Below are 22,542 nucleotides of genomic sequence, written 5' to 3' on the forward strand. Positions count from 1 at the left end.
AAATCAGGTGTTCCAATCACTTCCATGGCCACAGGTGTATAAAATCAAGCACCTAGGCATGCAGACTGTTTCTACAAACATTTGTGAAAGAATGGGTCGCTCTCAGGAGCTCAGTGAATTCCAGCGTGGTACTGTGATAGGATGCCACCTGTGCAACAAGTCCAGTCATGAAATTTCCTGGCTCCTAGATATTCCACAGTCAACTGTCAGTGGTATTATAACAAAGTGGAAGCGATCAAGAACGACAGCAACTCAGCCTTGAAGTGGTAGGTCACGTAACATGGCGGAGCGGGGTCAGCAGATGCTAAGGGGCATAGTGCGCACAGGTCGCCAACTTTCTGCAGAGTCAATCACTACAGACCTCCTAACTTCATGTGGCCTTCAGATTAGCTCAGAACAGTGCATAGAGAGCTTCATGGAATGGGTTTCCATGGCCAAGCAGCTGCATCCAAGCCATACATCACCTAGTGCAATGCAAAGCATCGGATGCAGTGGTGTAAAGCACGTCGACACTGGACTCTAGAGCAGTGGAGACGCATTCTCTGGAGTGACGAATCGCGCTTCTCCATCTGGCAATCTGATGGACAATCTGACTTTAATTTCAGAATTCTGACTTTTTTTCTCACAAGTAAAGAAAAATATTGTGTCTCTTTTTTTTCAGTGGCTCTAATCCTCTTCCTTATAAAACAGTGGTCATTACTGTGTGTTAATCATCTTCATCATAACATTAATCCCACTTTCTTAGCTGTTTCATTAGTGTCTTTTCTCATATTAAAACTAACATCAACCAGCTGATCTTGCCCCCCCCACCCCCCTCACACAAACACCCCTGCACCCCTTCCCTCCCCTCACACACAGCAGCTCATCCGTTTTGTTCCTTTCTCTTCATCACTGTGTTTCTGCTTCAGTTTTATCATCAGGAGCCTTTTTTGTTAAATCACCTTAAAATATAAATTGTCATTTATTTTCACAAACGATCTGATTTTAAAACAGCTGATCTGTGCGGGAAAGTTCAACAACGTCGATTCCTGTTCAGAACCAGCGCAGTAACTTCAGAGTTTTATCAGGAGATTTTGCAGAAAAATGTGTGTATTTAATAAAGAAGATCAACTCTTATGCAGAGGTAACATCCAGTTTTAAAAGTGCATTTTTAGAACTATCTTATATCCCCTGCCTGTAACTTGCAGAAAACTTCTCCACCTAACTTCTCCACCAACTCCTCAGCAGTCTTATAATAAGCTTTGTGAGCGTGTTGTCACACAGTAGCCAACAACAGGATGACAGTATAAAGGAAAGCCTGGCTCAGTTGCAGATTGTGTTTTCTTGAAGCTGTTCTGCTTGAGTCTCTGAAAACAAAATACACACTGTTGCACAGAGTTGTCGTTACCTCTTGCATTTTCCTTGCTAACCAATTAGTCACACAGCTCACACAGTAAACAGAGTATGAATGGGTGAAATGAGAGAACAAACACCTTCCTGCAGCATCATGCTGCGCGGAGGCTGTCTGGCTTGCTCATACACCACGAAATGTTAAAAAACAGAGGCAGAGCTGAGTGCCAAATACACTTAAGAGGCTTTGGGAGGGTGAGAGAGCTCAACGGATGGATGAAAGGACAAGGGAGGTGTTCCTACAACCCTCTGCCTCTCTTTTATCCGTTTCTCCACCCATCTTCCCAAAGCACCTTAAGTGTACACTCTCCTACAGCACTTCCCTGGGGACCATTTGAATATTCCATGCTGTCTGACTTTTTACATACTTGGGTTCCTTTCTTCTCTTCAGTGAAGAAGAAGGCAATAGAAGAAGAAAAGGAGGAAGGAGGGGGGATTGGAAATTAGGGATTGTAGCATGGCAGGAAAAAGTTTGGAGGTTTGAATCCATATTTATAAGCCAGGGGCATGAATGGCCAAACAGATCCATGCTGCAGCAAACACCTGCACTGTCAACACAGTTTAGGTTAATGAATTCAATATATGCAACATATTTTTATCATTCAAGCATTTCTTAAGGAATTTCAAATCATCTTTGAGCCTTCAATTAGGAAATGTTCATTTTTGCATATTGTTTGGCACTACACCAGAAACAAAATGCCTTTGAATCCAGTATTTGACTACACACCTCAGCATGCAAAAATATCACAAACATAATGACAGTCATGATTTTTGCACAAAAAAAAAAATGTTTCTTTTCTTGGAGAATTTACCTCTTCCTAAAACCCTGAAAAGTTTTGTTGAACAGAGTTTTTAAAATCAGATGAACAATTCCCTGAAAATTAAGAATTAGTGAACAATCTGTCAAAGAATCGTTCGACAGATCTTCTTCAGTCTTGAATTTTTCACTCATTAACAAAGAAAATCAAGCTCACGTTCTAATCATGTTTGCACACTGATGCTGTAATTTTCATCTGTCATATTTTTATTCCGAACTGGTTCGATTTCATGTGAAATTTTGCATCAGTCCAAGTTATTCAAATGGCTGATTGATGATTCAAAACAGTGCCTGCTGCATCCTCCTCGCTTGCTCAACCCCGCCCAACCCTCCCCTCACTCTCTTTCTCTCTCGCACTAAACCTCACTTTAAACTCCAACGTTTGCTCATTTATTATGTGGATATCAACTATGGAAATATAACAGATAGATGGGTGGTTGATGATTCAGATCAGCGCCTGTTGCCTTATTCTCTCTTGCTCACTCGCCCCCGCCCAACCCCTCCCTCTCTCTACCTCTCTCATCGAAACCTTACTGCAACACCGTAGTCTGCCCGTGTATTATGTTAATATCAGATATGGAAATATATCAGATAAAGGCAGAAGTTTGTTGCCTACTCACAGGTCATAACAGAGGATGAATTAAAAAGTTACTCATCATCTCTCCAACGTGGCTCAGCCCTATAACACACGTGCGTGTGCTGTATGAAGCTCTGTCAGGATGGATCCAGCGGGATTTTAGAGTGACAGAGACACAGGCTCACAGTGCAGTTTTCCACCTTCTACGAATTTTCGCAGTGAAGGCAAATAAAAAGAGAAGCCCCTCAATGCAGTGTGCAATAGGGGGCAGAACCCAATGTGGGCGATGCTCAACGCTGGGCGCTGCCTTACCCTTCCGATGAAACCTGTGGGGCAGAAGGAAAATAGCAAAAAGATAGTTTGCAACCCACCGATAAAACAATACTTAGAAATGCTAAATGGAACAATGAGTATCTGACAAAAATCATCATAATTGAAGGCTTAACAACAATATAAGTGGAATAGATTGACAGTTGAATTTTATGTGATAAAAAACACATTTTAATCAAATATATAATATATCTGTGTGTGTTACACTTTATATTATATTATTAACTATAGTGTAATAGATTTTTGAAGATAAATGCTAACAACCTCAGGAAATGTTTTTGTTCATTAGTAGCAGACGTCTCACAGCACTAGCTGCTTAGCCTGCTAGTTATCCTGGAAAGAATACAATGATTAAAGACAAAGAAAATGCTTGTTTGAACGGGAAACATGTTGTTGATGCCGTATGTGGAGATGATAGCAACTAAAAAATGAATTATATCCATACATCAACCTAAAAAGTATATCTAAATGTTTTACTTAAACCAGTAATTTCCATTCAGAATCATTTTCGTAGCGCACTGTTTACTTCCTGTTTCCTGAAAGCGGACGAGGTGACGCTGGTCAAAGGTGATGATGACCGTAACGTAGACCATACATCTGATTGGACGACAGCTTGAAAGTGGGCAAAGCCCAACGCTCCACAGTGGGCAATGTCAGACGCTCGCTGGTCATCGCCCACTATTACATATTGCATTGAGGGCTACTAGAATAAAAACGCAATGGACCTTGTAGGCAAGGTCCAAGTGCGTGACGTTTTTTTCGGATTCCAGGTAAAAAAAAAAAACGCATCTGAAAATAACGGACCCAGTGTGTTAAAACTTTGATGTGTATTTTGTCTTGATTGAGACAAAAGCCAAAAAACCTATCTTACACTGGTACAAAGGAAAATCTATGGAGTAATTTTTCCAGAGTTACAAATTTTCACTCAAAAATAGTAAAATTTTAATCACACCCACTCAAGTTTTAATTCAGCTGCCATCACTTACAGGTAGTCACAGCTGCAGCTCGTTAGGCATCCCAGCTGCTGCTAATCCTTGGCAATCAAGAACTACACACCTGGTGCTTGACTTTCAGACACCTGTGTGCTACAGTTTTTAGTCAGGTAACCTGTCTCCTCTTCATCCATTTAATCTAGTGGTTTTTCAGTGATGTTTTTTGCCTTGTCTAACTCCACGTTGTCCGCCAGTGTTTCTAACCAGCAGCCTGCTCACCATCATTTGCACTATTGTTGTATAACAAAGTCCTTTAACCATTACTGCCTGAACTTGTGCTCTGCTCCTGGGTCCTTGTCATATGTTCATCACAATTGTTTTTTTAAAGACCCTTTAAAGTGAAATCCAAAGTTTTTGCCCTAACACCCTAGATATGTTGGAATATGGTTTCTGTAAACATGTGAAAACACTGAGATTTACATGTAGCTGAATTCTGGATTCAGGCTGTTAGAAAATTTTTCACCTCTTTCCTGGCTTGGTTTAATTTGGGCGGGGCCGATATGTGGGCTAATGATGTCAGGGGCCCACGGTGGGGAATGACCCCGCCCCTCTAACACTAAAATATAAAATCACAGCAGTTCATCTCAGTGCAGTCTGTTGTTAGCTGATGCCACTGCCCTTATTTATATTACTTGTTTATGAAAGTTTACAGTCAGTTAAATGCTGTTTTTTTTGTTAACTGTGAATCTATCAGCCACAGTGCTCTATGGGTCATTTAAAGTATCATAACAGAGATTTTATTTGACTGAAATTTGACCTGGGGTTCATAACACAGTGACCAGTGATACAGCGCACGTAAATTCAGATTTATTTTCACTTTACAGGTCTTTAAATATTAGAACATTAATACATTAATTCTAAAACACACACCCAGTGTGCTCATTATGATGAAGCAAATGTTTATCATGCACTTGGGTCAGGCTACTTCACCCTGACTATGAAAAGCTATCTTTCATTCAACTTAATATGCTGTAAATATATGACTTTTCAGATTAAAGCAACAGAATGCAACTTTGTGTAGCACTTCTTACATATTTCTTCAGCCTAGTGTTTTATATTTCTGCAACAGTCTTGTAAATTGTCAGAGCAACCTTTGTGTGTCCCTTTTTACCTCATGCAGTATACATTTCTAGTATGGTTATACACTGCAGCTCAAAGTGCAAGATCAATATTTATCCCAGGGGTTGCCTTACTTGTGCTGAGTGGACATGCAAGTTACTGGAATACAAACATATTGATTACAGAGAAGTGAAAAGGTTGTAACAAAGTGAAGAACAAGAGCAGAAAGCATGTAGAATATATTGCATGTACAATGTCATGCTGCAGCCAGATGGCAGTCGATATTGATGGTCAGTAGCTGTGTATCCATCTGTCATAGAACAAGTGAGTCTGAACTGAAGAAGCCTGTGAAATTAAATTGTACTTCAGTTTATTCTAGAGGGAAAATATTGTTTTGTATCTCAAAATCCAATTAGAGAGCTTATTTCAACACAATATCCATTTTCATTGCTTTGCAGCTGATATTCAAATATATTAAAAGATAAAATCGGAATAAGATTTTCAGCTGTCATCTCTGAACTTCCTTAAAGATATGATACCTTCAATGCTTACATATAATGACAGAAAAATTGGGGTCATTACATTTAGACAGTCAAGCTTCGCAACACTCTGTCCCATAGCATTTCAAAACTGCACACTGGTCAAACATTTCGGTGTTTAGGACTGTTTGTTTAAATTTGATAAGCAGACCTATCTTGTGGTTAACTCTCAGATTTTTTTCTAAAGTAAAATTTTCTGTTGGTAGAAGTGACTTTGAATGAGCAAAGCATGCCTCCCTGACTTCAAGGCTGGACTTCTGTCATTCTTTTTGTGCATATTTAAATCTACCCTCTCCAGTTTCTGTCGCACACTTTCTTAAAACCTCCTCACTGAAAAAAAAAGAAGCATGATAATAAAACACCAGCTCTAGCCTCTCTACAATAACTTCCTGTGAGATTTAGGACAAACTTAGGATTTTTAAAAATGTTTTATTAAGGTTTTTAACGGTTAGGACCATCTTATCTGCTCTCCCACTCCAGCTAGAGTCATCTGACCAGCTCCGCTTGAATATCATTTGATTAAAACATGAAATCCCAGGGGACCAAGCCTTTGTGGTGGCTGCTCCCAAGGTATGGGACAATTTTCCCACCCATATAAGACCTGTCCAGTCCCCTGATTTTTTTAAGTAATTGAAGAAGACTCATCTCTCTTTGATGGCCTTCAACTCTAGCCTGTCTTTTCCTGTTAACCCCTTATGTTACATTTAATATCAACCAGATAGTCTTTTATCACATTTTATGGTGTTATCTTTGCTCTCAGTTGTTCTTTAATTGTCTCTTACCTGATTTTTAACTTTACCAAGGAGGTTATGTGATCGACAGGGTTTGTTAATTTTTTTGTTCGTTTGTTAGCAACATAACTCAAAAAGTTATGGATGGATTTTTAAGAAATTTTCAGGAAATGCCAGAAATGGCATGAGGAAGAACTGATTAGATTTAAGGAGTGATATGGATCACCATCTGGATCCAGGAATTTTTTAAAGCATTCTTCACTATTGGGAGATAGGGCTAATGGTGGAGGTCTGTGCTCTCCGAGTGCTATTCTAGTTATTATTTTAATTCTATTTTACATGTGGGTGCTCTGTTATCTCAATTTATTATTTCTCCTGTATGTAAAGCACTTTGACCAATAACTGGTTTATATAAATAATCTTGAATTTATCAGAAAAGGATGTATAAGCTACTTTTTTACATATTTTTCAGCTGTAAACTGCAATTTAAACTAACTTTTGAGCTGCAAAAGGACCATTTGTTTTATTTTCCAACCAGAGTTGCATGTTATTTCCTAATGCATTACTGTAACTTCCCTGTTTGTCATAACCAGTAACCTTTTCATTTCAATCGCAGTGTTACATCCATTTTCTATACCGCTTATCCCTTTAGGGTTCGCCTATCCTAGCTGTCATTGGGCGGACTGGTCACCAGTCAATCACAGGGCTGACATGTAGAGACAGACAACCAGGCACACTCACATTCTCACCTATGGACAATTTTGAAGCACCAATTAACCCTCTACTGCATAACGTTGCCCTCAGGCAATGAACCAGTTTTATTTTCATTACACTTCCCTTTATAGTTTCTCTGTGTTTTTTTTTTTTTTTTTTTTTTAATTTAATATCACAAGAACTAATTGTTAGCAATAATTAATGGGTTAGTAGTGTTTGTGATATTTTATAGGGGGTGGGGCATCACTTTTTGAAGCCAAATGGCATAGGATACCGCGCCAGAGATCGGCAAGTTAAATACTGTTATTTCACATGATTAATTTGAAATAACTTCATAAATAAAAATATGTGCTTATGCATCAATATGTTAGGAAGTATCTTTTATTGTTTAAAGACATATTATGATATTTTTTAGTTACAAAAAATGAGTTTTTTGGTTCGTTGCCTGAGGGCAACATTGTGCAGTTAGGCCACTACTGTTAGAGTAATTTTGATGAAGCAGTGGTTCTCAACTCTGGCCCTGAAGACATCCCACCCTGCATGTTTAGATGCTTGTCTTCTTCATTACATCTGAACCAAATGATCAGCTTGTTGTAAATCCAACTGATAAAATAAATCAATCAAAAACAAGTTAAAAAGGGTCCCAGGGACCAGGACTGAGAGGCACTATGTTACAGTTTTCAGAACACTGTTTTTAGTGATTAGTAATATAATAATGAGTATTTTAAATTGGTCATTAGCCAGTCAGATATCATTTTTGATATAACTGAGTAAGCTATGGTGTATGTGTAGATGCCAGTTTTTTGTGAGTCCTTTTTCTGGAAGGCTGATGATGTCACAGATTTTGGTAGGTTTGGAGGGTGTACAGTGTTACTTAGACGATATTATCGTGTATGCTGACACTCCTACGCTGCATGAGACACGACTCAAAGTTGTACTGCACCGACTGAATAACAGTGGACTGAAATTAAATGTGGAAAAATGCCTGTTCAGAAAAAATGAACTTTCATTTTTGGGTCATGTTGTTTCTGCTTCTGGCATCCGTCCTAATCCAGACCATGTCACTGTTATCACAGAGGCTCCTTCCCCTCGTGATGCCACAGCCCTACAGTCCTTCCTGGGCCTCACGGGGTGGTACTCAAAGTTCATCACCTGCTACGCCTCTGTTGTAGAACCTCTTCGTGTTCTGCTAAGGAAAAATGCAGAATTTAAATGGACTGATGCTGCACAAGAGGCCTTTTCTCGCATTAAAGGACTGATTGCTACAAGCCCAGCGCTTACACTGTTCGACCCTGCTCTCCCTACTCTTGTCACTGCAGACGCCTGTGACTATGGCATAGGTGCAGTGCTCACTCAGCTACACGGAGAGACTGAAAAGACTGTTGCATTCGCATCCAGGTCCCTTACTGACTGTGAGAGGAAATACTCTATCATAGAGAAAGAGGCTCTTGCTTGTGTGTGGGCAGCTGAACGTTGGCGCAGGTACCTGTGGGGTAGACACTTCACCCTGCGCACAGACCACAGCCCACTTACAGCCCTGCCGTCCACCAAAGGCTTCGGAAGAGCAGGTATGAGGATTTCAAGATGGTCTGCTCGCCTCATGTGTTTTAACTATACTGTGGAATACAAGCCAGGTTGTGATAATGTCATAGCGGACTGTTTGTCACACATGTCCCTGCCGTCTTCTGACCCACAAGAGCTGGATGAGGACATGATAGCAATGGTTTCTGTGGACCTTGCAGCTGTTACTACAGAGCAGCTACATACTGCCTACCAAGATTGCCCAGTGCTGCAGCAGGTTATTTCTTATCTGAAAAATGGTTGGCCTTGTACAGCTAAAGGCCTTGATCCAGCCCTTCTGCCATTTCACCGTGTACAGACTGAGCTGGCTGAACTTGATGAGGTTTTGGTTAGAGGTACTCACCGAGTTGTGATTCCCCCGGCCCTTCAGCCACAACTCACACAGCTTGCCCATGACACTCACCAAGGTATGGTGAGGACTAAACAGAGACTGAGAGAGCTCTATTGGTGGCCTGGTATGGACTCTGATGTTGAAGCTGCCATTAAGTCGTGCAACACCTGCTTCCAGCATGACAAAACCGCCATAACCAGAGCTGCCCCACTTCAACTGCTGCCCCTTCCCAATGCAGCCTGGGAAAAACTTGCCATGGATATTGTGGGCCCGTTCCACTCTGCTCCACCTGACTGCCGTTTTGCCATCACATTGGTGGAGTATTACAGTAAATGGCCTTAAGTAGCATTTGTCTCTGACGTTACGTCCGCTACTGTCATTGCATTTTTGTCTGCTGTTTTCAGCCTTGAAGGCAACCCCCTTGAACTTGTGACTGACAACGGCCCTTCATTCATGTCTGCTGAGTTTGAGGCCTACTTAGCAGCCCAGGACATTACACACCGCCGCAGCTCTATCTACTATCCGCAAAGCAATGGAGAAGCCGAGAGATGGAACAGAGTATTAAAAGACTGTCTACAAACAGCTGACATTGAAGGTCAGCCATGGAAGCCCTTTGTAACGAACTTCCTCCTCACTTATAGAGCCACTCCCCGTGCATTGACTCAAGTCTCCCCTGCTGAACTTCTACACGGTCGTCCATTCCGCACCAAGCCGAACATCAAAAACATCGCTACCCCTCGTGCATCTGCTCAGCCCGAGGCTGGGAGAGACACTGTGACTCTAAAACAGGCCAAAGTAAAGCGCTATGTGGATGAACGTCATGGTGCACGGTCTCCTATGTTTCAGTGTGATTCCTATGTCGAGATTAGGAAGCCAGGAATCATAACAAAAGGGCACTCCAAGTTCACACAGCCCCTCCAGGTTGTTGCTCAGAAAGGCCCTGCAACCTACAAACTTTCTGATGGTAAAGTGTGGCATGCCATACACTTTTCCCCTGCAAGTTTCCCCTCCCCTGATGTGCACACACCCAGCACCTGTGTACAGCCTGAGGATGTTTATGTGCCCCCTCAGACGCCCCCGCCTGCTCAGCCACGTTCCATGCCCCAGTGAAGTCGCAGGCAGATTCAGCCACCTGCATGGCTGAAAGATTTTGACACTTAAACTCTTTTTTTTGTCTGTTTTAAAAAGGGGCAGAATGTGGTGTGATGTGATTTATGGACTGTTACACGTTCACGTTCACAATTTATGAGGTTATAGACAATGCTAATTAACATATTTCCCCATGTGAAGCTCTTTACAGTCAGCTCGAGTTACAGAAAGTTACAAGGAATACTGAGATATTCAGAAAATAATTTCAGTTTGTTATTTTTATTTCATAATTACCACTATGCAAGGTTGGTTACTTTTGAAGTGTTGACGCAGCTACCGCTCACTAACAGTTCGCATTTTCATGAGAGGAATTATTCTTAAAAAGAGGGATATGTGGTATATACGTGTATGCCTGCATAAACATATGATGCCAGTAGGTGGCAGTGTGACCCGATGTAAACCATGCAGTGTGAATATATTGGCACTTGAATCTGACTCCCTGTGAAGTAAACACCACTCCTCTGAATTAGCACGGCCTGCTAGTTTTCTTTCATTCTTACAATACAACAAAAATGGATTAAAAATATATAAAACACATATGTTTATTATCATATCTAACGCCGTGGAAAAGTCACCCAAGTTCCAGACTCGAGGGAACCGCATCCTTTAGGGCTATAGTGACATCAAGAATGGCAAACGAACCACAAAATGGTCAGCTTTCAGAGGAAAAAAGGAGTAAGTCTCTATGACTTATGGCTCAAAGTTATTAACATTTTTATAAACTTGTCACTTCTTGTTGTATACGACAATGCCGTCCTTAGAGACCCTGGAAAGTCAGCCAATTTCTGGGTTTACTAGAAAATGTTCTGTTAGAGCTACAAATGCATGGAGAACAAAATTACAAAAGCATATAATGGAGAACTTTCATAGACAACATCAAGTTAGTGCCTACAATTTACGGTTCAGAATTTACCAAACAATTTACAAAGGGGTGTGCCTGTGACACGGTCTGTACCATGTGAGCTCTAAACTCCAATTTTCACATACAGTGAGCACACCACGAACCGCTGGCGAATCATACTGCGGAGTAAAAACGCTCCCTCTCTAGTCTATCAGAGCATTCCCACAGCTGGCGCTCCAGACCGGCAGTGGCGTGTGCCTTGACCGACACTTTGCTCCGCTTCGTTTGAGATACGCTGCAGGTCTATTTTCATCGCCAGCTGCTGCCAAACCACGTCAATACCTGTCAATCACAAAGCTCCAGAAGAGGAAGTCACAAACGTAGAATATCCGGCTCTTTCAAAATACAACACAATGCACAGACTCCCGGTTGTAAATCATCACTATATCAACATTACGTCTCATCCTGCAACAAAACAAAGGGTCACGGGAGGTCAGTGGGTCACAGAGCTACAACAGTGCCATTGACGAGGAAAAGTTAACTTTTGAGGACATCTAGCCAAAGAATTTTACATAAAACCACAGAACATTAACTTCCTAATGTACTCACTCAATGGCGGAAGCAATAATATCATGGACATATACCAGAGAGGATGATAAATTAACCCCAAAATGTAAAATAGTCCACTATTGACATACTATTCCTGTGAACTCGCAGTTCTCTGCTGATCTCTGCCTGCTGATCAGGGCTGCGTGCCGCAGCGCAGCGCAGCGCTCTAGACTCGCTTCCAGTGGGCAAGGTCATCCGCTATCAGTCAGACCAAACCCACGCCGCTTAAGGTCAAACACAAACATTTGTTGATGATCAATGATGTGTGAACTTTCTGTCTTTATCCTTATGGACACAGTCAGAGCTGCAAACACTTCCCAATGACTTTTGGGCAGTGGTTTTGCAGACTATATGTTTAGATGTTTTTTTTCTCTCAATAAATAAAATCATTATTTAAAACTGCATTTAGTTTAACTCAGGTTATCTTTGTCTAATATTACATTTAGTTTGATGATCTGAAACATTAAAGTGTGACAAAAAGGAAAGAAAAATAAACAATCAGGAAGGAGGAAAATACTTTTTCACAGCAGGGCTGTTTATTTGTTTCACACCACAGCAGCACTAAATAATGTGTACATTAATATGACAAATGGCTCAAATATGATCCCTCCTCCTTTTAGCTGAGGTGGTGAATACCTGCTCAAAACTCACCTAGCATGAGCTTGTTTATTTACTTCCCCTTTGATGTGAATGTTGAGAGGGCTGATATGAAGGTAAAGCCGGAACCAAAGCCACCCTTTAGGCAGGTGGGAGAGGCAACCGAGGGAAGGAAGATGAGGAGGAGCGTATTTTCACTACAGCCAAGAAGAAAAAAATCTAGCATTCCAGTGAGGTAAATTGTTGTTTTGAGTGCAGTTTCATGTGACAGCCTTTATTAGAATCAGTCTAGTACCAAAAAACAAGCCGAGAAAAAGAGTTTGAGGAAGATTTCCTAGAACACTGTCAGACAGGCAGGTTTGTGCAACATTTATATTCAGAGCTCACGGGGAATTAGTGTGAAACTGAAGTTAATGGATTTAAAAATGAGTGTAGGAAGAGTTAAAGAGGTAAACATGGGTTTTCATGCAATTGTTGGCAAATTACTTCATGAAACAGAGAAAAACAAACGACAAAGGAATGAAGAAAGAAAAAAAAAAATGCTGAGAGGGTAAACACAGGCAGACTGCCTTTCCATTCCAAAAGCGCTCCACTTCTGCTGCAATTTCCTTTCTTCCCCTCACAGTCCATCTCCTCATCCATTCCCTGCTTCCCACTAGTGCATGCAGCATTGGCCAATTTACAATACTCTAGCATGAGACTATGCCCTTCAACCCCTCTCTGCAGAGGGATGGATGAATGCTAAGCGGAAGAGATGTTTAAATAGAGTGAGGACAGAGAAAAGAGAGAGTGGATCCAATGGCAGATTGACAGGGATGGGAAAACGATGCATGAATACATGTGTTTCAAGTAGAGGGGGGTGTTGAGCAGGGAGGGGCAGATGGGAAATTGGAGAGGAGGAATACATGTTTTTCAAGACTTGAAGGCACTCAGCATGAGAGGTGGAGAAACTGAGAGGGGGGACATTTAGAGAAAGGGACAGAATTGTTTTTCAGGGTTGAGAGGTGCCATTCAGAAATCAGGTGTTGACAACTCCACCGTGACTTTTAGCTCTTGAAAAGTTATCTCTTGAGCTGGTGCTTTGAAACAAATGCCTCCAAAATGGGTCCTCTCCACTCGTGACTCCTCCAGCTCTTCAAACCCGGAGCGAGCCCTTTGCCCTGAGCTCAGCTGAAGGTCCATTTTCCTCCTGCTTCAGAGAGTTAGTTATGCTCTCTGTACTCAACAAATAAATAAAATAGTGAATGGTATAATGGACTTGAACTTGCATAATGCTTTTCAAGCCCTCTGACTATTCAAAGCACTTTTAGAGCACATGTAATCTATTCTATATTATGGAATCTGGACATAGGGAAGGTTATTTTCAGCATGTGAAGTGTGCTAGTTTCTGTTTGTAGCCCAACATTTCTACACAAATCAGCAGACTTTGATTTCTAAAGGCAAAACCCCGTGTGGGAAATGTGTAGAACATTCTGTCAACAGATATCTGTGTGAAAGTGCAGCAAACACTACATAAATCAAACATTTCATTAACCCTCAGGCATCACTTTAATTTTGACCCTTTAAAGACATTAAGGACAAAAATGTCCACTTCCAAAAAACTGCTATAAAAACTTAACAGATTCAAATTTTTTCTGCTTTTTTTTTTGCATAAATCTCTCATACAGCTTCAGTTGTCCTCAAAACAACCAAACATTCAATCATTTTGAGGATTTCAACCCTTTAAATACCAGTTTGATTATTTAAAGATCAAAAAAAATGTAGTTTGAATGGGAGTTTTCTGGAAAAATTTTGTATTTTTTTTTTTTAGAAAAAATATTACCATCCTGTAATCAAACTGGCATTTAAAGGGTTAAAATCCTGAAAATTATTCAATAATCGATTGTTTTAATTAGAACTAAAGTTGATCAAAAGATATGAAGAAAAGCAGAAAAAAAATATCAATGTATACTATTTTTTTTTTTCTTTTTTTGGAAGTGGATATTTTTGTCCTTAATGATTCGAAAGAGTAGTACATTTTAAGTCTGATGCTACACAAGAACTATTAATGCATCAAAGTCAATATTTTGGCTAATCACTGACATATCCAAGCTGGATTTAGAAATAATGCCCCAGCTATCCAACATTTGGTTTAAGGAAGATATTACTTTTTTCTTTCTTTTTTTAATTAAAAAAAAAACATTGACTTTAAGTAATCAAACTGGCCTTTAAATGGTTAAAATCCTCAAAATGATTAAATGTTTGTAGTTTTGAGCACAACTGAAGTCAATATGGTCATGTGATGAGACAGCTGATTTCCCAGTGACATCCCACAAACAATTAAAGCCCACAGACAGTGACGTCCCCTTGCAAAGACAGCTTCAGCAAATGATAGCAGAAATTAAATGGTGGCATGAGAGTGTAATAATTAGAGAGAACTAAGGCTGAAAATGTGAATAGTCTTGATGACTGAACTTACGCAAGAGCTTGATTTGAGCATTTGTTAAAGTTAATTTAAATTTTGTATGAATCTAATCCTGTTTTGTGCTTAAGTAGTTGGGTACTGTACATTTTTGGTCTATTTCAACTTGAAATTGTTCCGTTTATGTAGAACTGAGCTCAGGTAGAGCGCAGCAGGGTTGCCTGGGTGTTTGCTTCATCAGTAGTGTTTTCCCAGAATGCCTTTGGGAATTAGACACTTTTGCACCATGAGTGAAGTTGCTGACTCGGTAGGGCAAGTCCTACCTGTGGAGGCTCCCTACTACATTTAAAGGAGGCTGTACTGAACTCTGTAAGATTATTTCTTTACCAGACACACCATTATGTTTATCACTCTAAGACTGAACAGCTAAAGGTTGTTCAAAATGTTTTGTGTTAACTTAAAAATCCATCCATGCATATCCATTTTCTGTACCGCTTATCCCATTAGGGGGCTGAAGCCTATCCCAGCTTTCATTGGGCGAGAGGCGGGGTACACCCTGGACTGGTTGCATGTCAATTGCAGGGCTGACATGTAGAGACAGACAACCAGGCATGCTCACACACACACCTACGGCCAATTAAGAGTCACCAATTAACCTAATGAGCATGTTTTTGGTGGTAGGAGGAAGCCGAAGTACCCAGAGAGAACCCACGCATGCATGGGGAGAACACGCAAACTCCACACAAAACTTAAAAATCCAAAACAACTACTTCAGTTGTTTTTGTTTTTGTTTTTTTTAGTTTATAGCACAAAGTTTTAGTTTTAAGTAAACAGTACTCAATCATATTTTTTGTACTCCGATTATTTGCCAACCATCCCTTAATCTGCAGAGCTGCCTTTGGACATTAGACACTTTTGCAACATGGGTGAAGTTACTGACTCAGTCAGAGAAGTCCAACATGTGGAGAGCAACCACAACATAAAGTGAATGGTACACTGGCAATGATGAAAAAAGACTTCCTTTTGCAGTGTGCACCTTTCAGTAATTGTAACTTGTAGTCACTAAAGTTGGTCTCCCTTGAGTGACATGAATGTTCAAATTTGAAGTATTTGGAAAAAAAAGGTAAATTGCAGTTAATGAAGAACATAGATTTACGAAAAATGACTCGAAAATGTTTTTGTTTGAGATGCTTTAGGTGGAGTTTTGAAGTGTGAAGTTTCCACAGAGCAGTTTAACTTATAAAAGTAAAGTTAACCCAACATCAGTAATAACTCAATAATGTATTCCACTACTCAAAAACATTGACGTATTCAGTTTCAACTAAAATTTGTAGCAGTTTCAACTTGTTCAGTTTGGCAGTGTAGGCAATAGAATTCATTTTTTAAGTTAATAAGAAATTAACAAAAACTATAATTGAAAGTTGAGTCAACTCAAGAGCAAAACTTAAAAGGTTTAGTTTAATTGCCAAACTTAAAATGTTGATGAAGCGTGTTGCCTTTGTTTACAGCCTTCTTTCTGTGTTTTCTTGCCCCTTTCAATTGCATTACATCTGTCATGCTGACAATAAAAATTGAGCATATAGCATCAGTTTGGGCAGGCCACAGAGTCTAATGATGCCATATATTAGAAATCAACTGATTCTAAGCCTGCTATTGGCTAATTGCACTCATGCTGCCATATTTAAACTGCTCCAGCCTGCTCCTTCTCCAAGCTACTTTTTGCAACCCTCCTCCACCCCAGCTCCTCCTCTACACTATATCTGACTAAATCAGCACTATTCTGTTGTCACTGATGCCTGCTCTGCTCTGGGTTTACTGGCTTTCCTTGTCCTTAATACCTGCTATTAAGGAGACAAAGTAACTGCTAATTATGTGTTCCTTTTGAAAGTGGTCCCAAATGAACTCCAGGCCAATTTCAAATTGCCATGAGAAACTTATTCCTTAGGACCTCTACATTTTCATTGTGTGCCTAAGTAAGATGCCAAAGGACAATTGTCTTCAGCGTTCTCTACTATGTGACTATCTGCTCAGTGAGTGATAAGAGCTGTGTGAATAAAAAGCCCCTGACTAAGCTTTGCAGAAAGACTAGATGTTACATTCAAACCAGGTCATGTTATATGCCTACATTGCAATTCTTTTTCCTTCACTGGAAAAATGGCAAAAATTTGCATGACAATTGAATGGAAAGGCCTTCTGATTCTTCTTATTGCTGAGGGGAGTTTTCATCATGACTTTTATGTCCTTGTTGGGTTGGTATGTGAGCCGTGAGCAAGGCAGAGTTAAGATGCAAAACATCACTGAAATAAAATTTCACACTCACATAAAATACAGATTTTGCGAGATGACTGACTTACATGTCAGATAAAAACATTAGAAAAATGAATGGTAAACAAGTGTGGGGGTGCAACTTCAACAAATACTGTTTTCATAACTACAAAAATACAAACTGGCCATATTTTCCCTGATGTGTAAGGTGGGATAGAGGTGCAAAATATGAGATGAAAAACATCCAACCTTAAAGCCTTGGCACCTTAAAAAATAACAGAGGGGAGTAAGAAGAGAAAGAAGAGAGAACTGTTGACCAACACATGTGAAATAAGGAAAGAGAAGGGAAGATAAGAGAGAAAAAAGAGGAAGAGAAAGATGGACCAGAGCAGAGTAGCTGCAAAGATCAAAGTGTATTGAGTCGGCTGTTTGTTTTATCAATCCAATTTTTCCTAGTACAACTCATGAGGGAGAAGTGGAGGAACAGAGGGTGAGAAGGAAGCGAGAGAATTTATATGATCAAAGCGGGGCACTTTACTGTCTTTTGGTGGATTTATGTGTTATTGCTCTATAAGTGTGTGTGTGTGTGGGTGTGTGTGTGTAAATGCAACTCCCTTTTTTATCAGACAGGACAGAGTAAACTAAAAAAAAAAACAAAATTTAAACAGCCCCAAGTTGGAAGACATGTAATCAGTCCAGGCAAACAAATGTTAACAGGAAGTAGGCAGAAGGCAGCACTCAAAAATGGTTTGAATATTACAGATATTTGATGCTAGGCTATCAGTTACTGTCCTACTGTACCGCATCAACACAGTGATGGCTTGGCAAAGAAAGATAAGGAAGATGTGTTGTATGTTTGTATCTGCCTTAGACCTCGATTAGCATATAGTTAACATTTTCTGGTTAGCATTAGGGCTGAACGATTAGTGAAAATAATCTAAAAGCGATTTTATTTCCCCAATGTTGCAATTTCGATTTAATATGCGATTATTTTTAGGTTCCTCATCTTATATATTTCTCAATGAATACAAGCAATTAATCATTCTATATTATAACCTACACTATATTAGATAGAATATTCTGGGGCAAAAAAATATTCCAGTAAATATCTAGTTGAGATTTTTTTTGGCTCACATTGCAAATCTGTTATCAGCTGATGGGATGATCATTTTTATGTCATCTTGTTTTAAATAATAAGAAGAAAAGGGCAGGAATTTTTATTATTCAAAAATGAACGTTTGCATAATAAATTTCATACAATTGCATTGCGATAAATTGCATAAAATATCTGCTGCAAAAAAAAATATTCAACTGGTATTTTGACACATTTCAAGTTTAAGAAATATTGCAAATTTTGCAATTTGTAAATTGCAGCAGGATATATTGCGATTTAATCAAATTTGCGATTAATTGCCCAGCCCTAGTTAGCATTACAGAATGGCAACGGCTGTGTCCGAAACCACTCACTCATTCCCTGCTCCACTATATAGTGAGCAGCATATAATGGACTACATCATGGACTCAACTGCAAAACACAAAAATGATTTCAGACACTCTGGCTGCGGGTAATGACGTCATCGCCGCCTCACAATTAAAACGTTTAGCAACAACGGCTCGTAGATTTCGATGACAATGGCTGAGGATCGACATTAACTGTAGAGTTTCACTGAAAACTGATGCTAAACGTGATATATTTTCCCCCCAAAAATAAAAATACTAATAGATATACAGCTTGTGTCTTTAGTGGCAAAATAGTGTCCATTTGTGTGTAATGTAACTTATTTTTGCATAGAGATGATGGTCTCATGTGTTGTAATCCTCAGAGTTGCTCCGTTTTAAAATCTTAACATTTTCTTACAGATTTGGTTAAAACCAACAAACAAAAAAGTATTAAATAAAGTTTTTATGTGTTCCTGTGCTCCTCTCAGTCCTCCGTCATGTTTGAGAGCAGCAACCGCTATGCATGATGGTAAATATTGCTGGGCTAGTGAGCATCAGTTGTCCACTACTTTTCAAAATGCATTGTGGGATAGAATGAGTGCACTATATAGTGAATAACAATGCTCACTCAGAATTCCGACACCACTACAAAATGGGGTATTCACTATATAGTGCACTATATAGTGAATAGGGAGTGATTTTGGACACAGTCAGTGTCAGTGCTGAGCTATATGATGCTAACTTTACCTGTCATACATGTGATGCTATGAGGTCTGCTCTTATGTAACTTTACAGCTACTTAACCTTACCAGAATATCCGTATTAAAAATGTCTTCTCCTGTCTCTCTTGTTCTTATGACTCTGTTGTGTCATTTATGTCATGTTTGTTGTTATGCTGAATGACACAGACATTGATTGCTGGTCTGGTGACCTTGTTTATAAGCACATTTGTGTATGCCTGTTTCATTATGCTGGACGAACCTGAGGAAGCTACAGGCAAAATGCATTGTTTCCTCTTAATAAAGTCACAGTAGAGTCATTTTCTGCGGCGGCAGATTATTTCTCTCCGTTGTTTACTTTTTCTCCTGCAGCCAACTGGCACCTAAAAACCAAGGCTGTACACAAGGATCTCTGTTTAAGGGGAAATATATGACAATTATTCATCAAGTGTGCATAATTTCACTAAAAAAGAATGACTTGTTGGATCCAAAAAAATGTTATAAGGTTGATTTAAGAACATTAAAAGGTTTTTTTCTCCATTTCAGGGACTTTTTTAAAATAATTTAAACATATTATGCCTATGTGTAGGTTAATCCAGCAGCAGACAGTCACAGAAGCTTTGAAGTGAACACAGAGGAGGGTTTAGACTCTTCACAGGCTTTATTAGCAGGAAAGAAAAACATACCAGTAAGATGCTAAAAACCAGGTCATCTACTTTACAGCTGTGCAGCTCATTTGTGTGCTTGTGTCTGAGTGCTTGTGCATCAGTGCATTGACAGTGATGTAATTACTGCTGTTGGCAAACAAACAGAGAAAGACAATCTAGATAGATGCGAGCACACACAAGAGAAGAAAACAGAAGACAGAAAAGTCTCTCCCCGGCCGATGAAGCTTCACTGATACTCAGCAAACACAGCAGACTGTCCAACAGACACAGACACAACACTAAACCCAGTGTTTGTGTTTGTCTTTACATGCTTATCTTGGTGTGTATATGCATGTGTGTGTTTCCCTCCTTGTTGAGTCTTGGAAACTTCTTTCCACTTCTTCTATTCTACAGTAAAATATTAAGCAGATTGCTTTTAAATTATTCAGCAGAGAGCAAATGCTTCAAATCAAATTGAAACCATGTATTCTGCTATCTTTTTCCCATTTGGCTCAACTTTAGTCTAAGTTTTTTAATATTATTTTAAATGTATTTCTAAGTCTTCCAGACCTCCCTGTCTTTCCTGTATTTCTGTTTCACAGCAGAAAAATAAAACAATATTTGAGCACACTGTGAGAGAGGAGATTGCAACTAACCATCAAAAATGTATTATTTAGCTTTGTTACATTGTAACAGTATTCTTCAGAAGAGTAATACTCAACTTTTGAGCCACATGTGGCTCTTTTGTGATGATTTGTGGCTCTTTTATGTCTTAAGTTGGAAAATTATTCCCCCGAGAAAACCTTAGAAAAGGGAAACTTTGACCTCAAAAATTATCCATGGCAAGTCACATTAATCAGTTACCAACACTTCTACAGTTGGCTTTAATTGTCAAACTTTATTTTTCTGTATATTCCCCATTGCCCTTATTTGCAATTTTTGCCTCTTTTTTCCATGCTTTTGCCACTTTTAATCCTTTTTTACTGCTTTAAGCCCACTTTGCTTCTTCTTTTTCCCCCAGTTTGACCATTTTTGCCACTATTATCCAGTTTTTGCCCCCTTTCCCCTGTTTGTATGACTTTTTTTTATCCTGCTCTGTTCTATTTTTGCCACTTTCCACCAATTTAAGCTGCCTTTTGCCATTAAATGCCACTTTTTTCCCATTTTTCTACCAGTCTTTGCTGCTTTTTGCTCATTCTCCATGCACCTTTTGTTGCCTTTTGCCCATTTTGGTCACTTTTCACTCATTTTTTGTCATGTTTTTGCCACTTTTTGACCATTTTGGCCACCTTTAAATCTCTTTTGCCTCTTCTCACCCAAATATTGCCACTTTCTACCTTTTTTGCTGCTCTGTCACCCCTTTTTTGTCACTTTTCACCCAATTTTTGGCATTTTATGCCTACTTTGCCACTTTTAACCCTGTATTGCGACTTTTTGACCATTTTCCCCCCTTTTAACTTATTTTTCTTTTCACCACGTAGGCTGTGGCTCTTACAAAGGTATTTTTCAACAGTTTAGCTCTTTGGTTGAGCAGGGTTGAGTAACGCTGCTTTAGACCATAAAAATAAATATGTGTATTACCCAAAAAGCTGTTTAGAAAAAGTTTGTATCAGTTTCAATCTTCTTTTTCTTTCTCCTCATTTTCTAAACTTAACTGTGTTTTAAGGATTTAAGTTTTAAGGTCTTAACTACAGTAATAAAACAGTTCAACATACATTTCAGCAAAACTGTCTTCGTAAATATTGCCCTATCAGATGTTGGTAAAAATGAAATATCATGCATCCCTGTTTTTTTGACGCTAGATATATACTTGCTATGTAAACATTGGTGCCGATTTATGTTTATTTTATTTATTAAAAAGCAGTGCAAGCACACACACACACGCAGTCACTACGGCAGCAACCAGCATACATGCACACACGTACAGACAGTCACAAACTCACTAATTGTATACATGACACCAGCAACTTATTAATCAATTCCATTTCATCAATGCAACAGGCTCTAGTGGACAAAAATAATACAGTATAATACTTTAAAAATCTACAATCTGACTCCCCAGGGACTAGATAGCTGAACAATGCACTGTACTTTATAGGCCCTCGAGAATGGAGCTATCCACGATGCTGAAAGTTAGTGCTGGAAATCAAGACATGCCATTCGGCTACTTAGTAGTATCTGCAACAGTTTTCATGAATTATTCGTATCAATTCTGCTCTTACGGCTCACCGCAGAGCCTTTAGGAGAGTAATATGATTATATTTATAGCGACACACGCTGGAAAAGAAATGACCACAACAACCAACATTGTATGAAATCCATGTTATTGTTCCTTTTCAGCTAGCTTGAAAGTACAACCCTTTTTCTGTGTAACTTTGCTCTTGTCCACTGACAAATCGGTAGTAGTATCCTCACTAGTGGAGATGAAAATGTTGCTGGTTAAATTTGTCTTTTTAATAACAAATTTTTCCATTTTCTATGTCAAAGTTTGTGTTCCAGAACGAGCTGCCCTCTAGCCATTTTGGCAGTTTGTCTAAGTTTGCTTTGCAATGTCCGTGTATGCTGGGGAGAAGTCTTTCGTAGTTTACATTGGCATCATTGGCACATGTTGGTGCTTGGCATTTCCCGTGGGTGCTTGGGCCTTAAAACACCCACGGAATCGGTGCCTATGTGTGTAAATATTCTTAAAAAACACCATTCATGTTGCTGGAAGATACTAACAGAGGCCACATGAGAAGGTTCATGTGTAGGATGCAAACACCAAACATGGAAACACTTGAGTTACTAATATGTGGATTCTTAGTTCAGAACTAG

The sequence above is a fragment of the Cheilinus undulatus genome, linkage group 18 (assembly GCF_018320785.1).
Source record: "Cheilinus undulatus linkage group 18, ASM1832078v1, whole genome shotgun sequence".
Taxonomy (NCBI): domain Eukaryota; kingdom Metazoa; phylum Chordata; class Actinopteri; order Labriformes; family Labridae; genus Cheilinus; species Cheilinus undulatus.